Raw genomic sequence first — 6,001 nt, 5'->3', positions numbered from 1 at the left:
CAATTACAACACTAGGCACTCAAGTGGTAAAAAAAAAAAACTCACAGAAAAGTGGCATTTCGAAGATGGCACCCAAAGATAGGAACTGCCGGTATCAAAGACAACAGCAAAGTGTTGTGGAGGTGAACAATGCCAATCTCTCCGTAATATTGGGTGTCCATAAAATTTTTCAAATACACCACATCATCTTTTAAATTGTCAACACAATTACTATTGGAATCGTTGCCCTTACCATTGGCATGGATAACCTCTCCTCTGATGATTGCTACGCCATATATACTGTTAAGGTCCAAATCCCGTCTCTTTAGACCAATTCTCACTAACCCGAGGAAACATTGAAACCAAAGATGCAAGCCAAATCCGATAAGCAGATGATAGTTAATAGAAGTTTGTTCCCCATTCTCACTAGTGCTCTGATTTCATATTCAAGAAAAAAAAATCAAAATAAATGGAATAATTACAAACATACAACAAAGTTCAACGAAATTGAATAGAGGAAGCCTGCTATTGAGGTCCCTTTCACACCTTTTGACAAACAGTTCCACCGATTTCTCTATTATGGAGTTGTATATAGATATTAGGAGGAAAAAATTATTTTATGCACTTTTTTTATTCATTATATGTTCATTGAAATCAATAGTTTCTATTCTCTTTTTATTTGTTTGAATTGTGGATTTCTGACTATGCTGAGCACTTCAAAAACTGTCACAGATCTATTAGAGAAATGTACAAGAGATACAGAAAAGTTTGTCATGCACAAAATAGTAACTTACATTCTATTATACACACAAGATGATAAACATATTAGCAAAGATAGATAACTAAAAGCTCAACAGCCCAGCCTAAGCGTACATATGGGCTATCATTGGTTGACACTGTTTTATAGATCATGATAATTACGAGTCTGGTGCACCTTACCTGTGCGATACAACAAGGGGCATTAGAATAGTTCTGTATTCTATGTGTGGGCCTGTTTTATTATTTTAACAATTCTTTATGGGCTAGCATTGGTTGGTTGGCTCAGTTTGTCTCTGCTCTCACTCACAAACAAGTTGCAGTCTTCCTTTGGACTTACCAATGTAAGATTAGAGAAGAGAGTAGAAGACTTCCCTATGCTTCCGCAGGAATTCTCTTCTAATTAAAGTCAACAGAAGGGACTGTCTTGACGAGGGAAGAAATGAACTAAATAACAAATGCAGATTAGAAATCAACTAAATAATGCAAGCCAAATTTAACCTACGAAGAACTAATAACAAATGCAGAAGATGAAACTCACTGCTCGTTTTGGCAGACCAACAGCCCAATTATGATGTAAATTGATGAGAATTTGATCTCTGCATTGTAAGCATAAGGTTTGAAAAAAAATAAAAAGGAAAGTTTAGCATCTTAATAGGTCAATTACACAACAAAGTTGAGTAGCAAAGCACATTGGTTTTATCAAAAGGTGGAAATAAACACCAAAATGTTTATGAAAACCCTCAAACTGAGGCCAAGAATTTCAATTAGCAAAGTGCACGTTATGCGTCCACTATTGCAGAGATATAAAATGGATTAAAAAATGATAAGCATGTACAATGCAATGTTTGCAAGTTTGTGCCATTCAACTCAACAAAATCTTGGTCCCAATTGTTTTAAATCAGGATAATTTAAAACTGGTGTATTTTCATGAATGGACAACCAATTCAAAACTGGTGTATTTAGGATAATTCAATTTTCAGTATTTATAATTAGTTGTCCATACTGAAAATATTTTTAGTATTATTTTCATGAATGGACAACCAATTTTCAGTATTTAGGATAATTTTCAGTATTCAACCAATTCATGAATGGACCACCAATTCAAGTATTTTCAGTATTAAAATAATTCCATTATACTGATATTTAGGATAATAGTATAATGCCTGCTGAAAATACTTGACTGGATAATTTAAAACTGAAAATACTTGACAATAAAACATGTTTGTTTTTATATAATTTAAAACTAAGATGCAATAAGTACCATGTTTGCTAATGTGTGTTGGACATTCTCACAACACTGTTTCTTTTTCTTAGACACTTTCCAAACACAATGTAGGAGAAGAAGAATAAACCATACTTGTGAAAACCACTTGATACTTAAAAACAATGTATATGATTTATGAATAACATCATTCTCAACTCAAAAAAGCATTTGCCTAACATGTCTTTAACACTATTGATTTATGAATATTATTATCAGCTTAAACTAGTGATGTTAGTACTTTTACCTTGTTAGTTCTTCTTCTTCTTCTTCTTCTTCTTACATGTAGAGTGAATACTTCAAAGCACATCATCGCCATTTACTTTCAGAAGTGAGGATCTTTACACTGCAATACAGCATTCAAGTTATGCATGTCAGAAATTAAAAAAAAAGAAAAATATAATAATAAAAACACCTCTACCATAGAGCATATAATATAAGGATAATGAGAAGCTATATGTGTACATTCGTCACATGTGCCTCCAATTGGCACTATGCAGCATGTCTGCAACTATGGAAACAAAATGGTGGTGAAATGCCAGCTCTTGAAGAAACATCTGAAGAGTCCTGAGAAAGCAGAAATAAAGAAGGATTGGTCCCAATAAAAAACACATGTAAACTAATGAATTCTAGGAAAGGTTCCATAACATGGTTTTTAAAAATAGGTAGTTGAATCCCAACTTTTGAAAACAATACATAGTCCACGAGCTCACTGGCCAAAATGGATACACCCTCTTGTATTTCTTACTAGGTCTGCTATTTCAATCTGTCATTTTCCTTCAATTGAGAAATACATAGAGCATGCTAAAGGACATGATGTCACAAACATATTTTCCTTAGTAACATGTTTTGGCATAAGGCATCAGCTACTCATTGTCTTCAGTAGTGAAGATGCAACATGAGACATCAATTCCAACCCCTTATTTTCAAATATATGACCAATGAGAGGACAGAATATGCATAATTGTTGAACAATGCCAGAACAAAGTTTAAAATAATCCATCAAATAGAAAAAGAGGTGCATTTTAGAAGGAAATACAGATGAAGTTAAGAAAAATTGATCATTCAAACAACCATATTTGTGCAGTTCAGTCCTGACAAAATGCAGAAAGGAGGGACAGAAAACTACAATTTCATTGAAGTTAACAACAAGAATTGACTTCAGAAAAAAGGAAGGAAAAAGAAAAAAATAATAAACATTGGCTCCCAATCTGAAACCTGCAATACCGCTTCCTCCACTAATGGTTTTACATTTCTCTGTCGGACTGATTCCTCTACGTCCCTTTGCCAAAACTCTTTAAACATTGGCTCCTCTATCAAAGCTCTATCCTAAATCAACATTATAATGAACATCAATCAATCCTTAAGTACATCGCAATCTGAATCATAAATAGCCAAAAATCTAAATTTTAAAGAAAATATTTGAGATCAAAGCAGGAATAGTGATTGACTGGCATTTGGCAACATGACTTGCCCTATTTCCTAGCGATAATGATAGCCACTTATCTATCTGACCATGATTTCCAGACAAGAAGCTTCGCCGGTAGAAGTAAGCAAGAAAACTAGGAAATCTCCGAGCTAAAAAGTACATTAGTTTCCTTCGTGGTGTACAATTTCCCCAGCTTCTATATCTTTCTTTCTTTGTTATGCTTGGTTCAAATGGATTAACCATTGGAGCAACCATGACTGCACCTGCAAATTCAGCCAAGGATGGATCAGAGATAAAAAGCATCAACAGAACAAAAATATTCACCTCTTTATTTATTATGTGGGTGACACTGAAGCATCACAATACTTTCTGAAACATATCATAAGTATTTCAGTGGCAAATAATGGTCGTGCAGTTGCACAATGTCATGTATGTTCATAGATATTTGAATCTCAGTATAAAGGAATAACATATTATTACCATTTGATATGTGGTCATATCAGATTGTTTGAAAACAGCTAGTTAACAGTCCAATTCCTCGAGGATTTATTAGTTTCAGCTCCTCCTAATTCCAAAGTGACTATTGCAGACCAATGTTCAACATAATCAAGACATGAACATGAATTACTCACAATGAAGAGAAAATGCAGATAAAAAACCAACATAACCCCCAGGGGTAGAACATTTAGTCAGAATACAGCCTTCTAAATTGCAAGTCATGGGTCCCTAAAGGCTAACATCTTATTTAGAGAAATTTACTAATTAAAAAATAAAATAAAATAAGCGAGAGAGAGAGAGACCAATATACCTATTACTCTGTCAGGAATGTATCTGAGAGTACAGCCCAAGCATGCATGCTCTCTCCTGAGTATCCTACCACCCAGAACTTGTCAGTGACCCCCACAGCATATGATAACTGTAACATATCCATAGCTGATGACTCAAGATTCCTGTTGGGATGGGGATCACTTAACCCAAAACCTGGAAGATCATAAGTTACCAGGCGAATGCCAATTCTTGCAGTAGTGAAGCCCTAAGCCCGGGTATTCTTATTTGCACAAAACAAATAAATGTGTGCAAAACATCAGCTATTAAGTTCCCCTATTTAGTTACTTTTCCAGAAGATTTGAGGATGAGATTATTGTACCTGCAGGTCGGGATGAAAGAAAAGGATGTGTACTGATGATAGAAAATCTAGCTCTGTCGCCCGGAACACCTTGGTCCTGATAGGCCAAGTGTCTACCATCCGGTAGTAATACACGACTAGCATCAGGAGGATGTATATACAATCTCTTTAACAATAAACTGCTAGTCTTATGTCCAATATTTACACTCAGTGCTGCAGATTCAAGAGCTGTGTCAGTGTTACAATTAAAAAAACGCATTGCATGTGTAGACAATTGTTCATTTATTTTCCAATTGGAACTCTTGCAGATAATATGGAACACTTAAACACCATACAAATACTATATGAAGAAAAAAATAAACACTGGAAAATTATTTTCTTGACATTTTGTAGCTCCACTTCTTTTGTAAATCGAATCAAGAAATAATGGTCTCTAGATATGCATATATTAACCAAACAAACTACTTATTCTACATTGTATATTACCATATGTCAATTTCAGGTTACTATGTTGGTCTCCACTGAATTGACATCCACTTTTAGTCCTTCAATTCTATTCAGTCCTCTGAAAACCAAATTTATAAAAATGTAAAAGAGAAACATCAGCCAAAATAACACATGAATTTATGGGTCTACCACTGTATGTATATGATAATGTATTAAACAGGAGAAAAAATTTATGTGCTAAAAACTTAGCATTGTTGTGATCACTCTCGAGCTTTCCAACATTCTCTTGCACTGCAACTAAAGCAGCAGCACAAAGGACGCCAACTTGTCTCATCCCACCACCTAAGGTCTTCCTTAGAGTCTTTGCCTACAAAACCATTAAAAAAGAAGAAGAAGAAGAAGAAGAAGAAGAAGAAGAAGAAGAAGAAAGAGAGTGAGAGAGATAGGTATCAAGTTTCTCCAATGAGAGAAAAACAGAATTCTTAATTGTTGCAAAAATATCAGTAATACCCTAGTAATAAAATCTTTTGAACCAACAATGACAGTTCCAGCTGGAGCGCCCAATCCTTTTGATAGACATACATAGATTACATAATGTGAAATAATGTAATATAACAAAATAGAGAAGATAACTTGTTCAATTATGTAATTTAATTTTCTTCATGCAAGCTTCAAATAAAAAAAATAGGTCCAACTAAGAACTAAGTTGTAAAAACACAACACCAAAATATATATATAACTTAGAATGTTAGTCACCATGTAACCCTACCGAAACTGAATCAGCAGCCTGCACAAGCCTATGAATGGGAATGCCAAGTGCCTGGAGAACAAATTTAATCAAGTTAAAAACTTGGGCAAAGTTTATAATTTTATATATTTATTATATATCATATATATGGATAAATAATTATTATATGCTATATGTATTCAAAGATAATAATTTTTAAAATATGAAGGAAGAGCATAGATATAAATTTGCATTGCTAAAATATGAAGGAGG

At 33.9% G+C, this 6,001-nt stretch overlaps 1 long non-coding RNA gene across 1 annotated transcript; it reads right to left on the bottom strand.

Annotated features, from left to right (window-relative positions):
* Positions 1-2,862: 2,862 nt before the first annotated feature.
* Positions 2,863-5,761, bottom strand: LOC145823273 (uncharacterized). The gene is made up of 5 exons (XR_014365556.1): positions 5,512-5,761; positions 5,041-5,368; positions 4,576-4,767; positions 4,237-4,476; positions 2,863-3,691 (listed from the first exon to the last, which is right to left on the bottom strand). It is a non-coding gene; the product is annotated as an uncharacterized LOC145823273 (long non-coding RNA).
* Positions 5,762-6,001: the final 240 nt, after the last annotated feature.

This window comes from Camellia sinensis, chromosome 4 (assembly GCF_055761805.1).
Source record: "Camellia sinensis isolate YWXY chromosome 4, ASM5576180v1, whole genome shotgun sequence".
NCBI lineage: Eukaryota > Viridiplantae > Streptophyta > Magnoliopsida > Ericales > Theaceae > Camellia > Camellia sinensis.
Note: the sequence above shows the minus strand (reverse complement) of the source record. Positions and strands in the feature narration are given on the sequence as shown.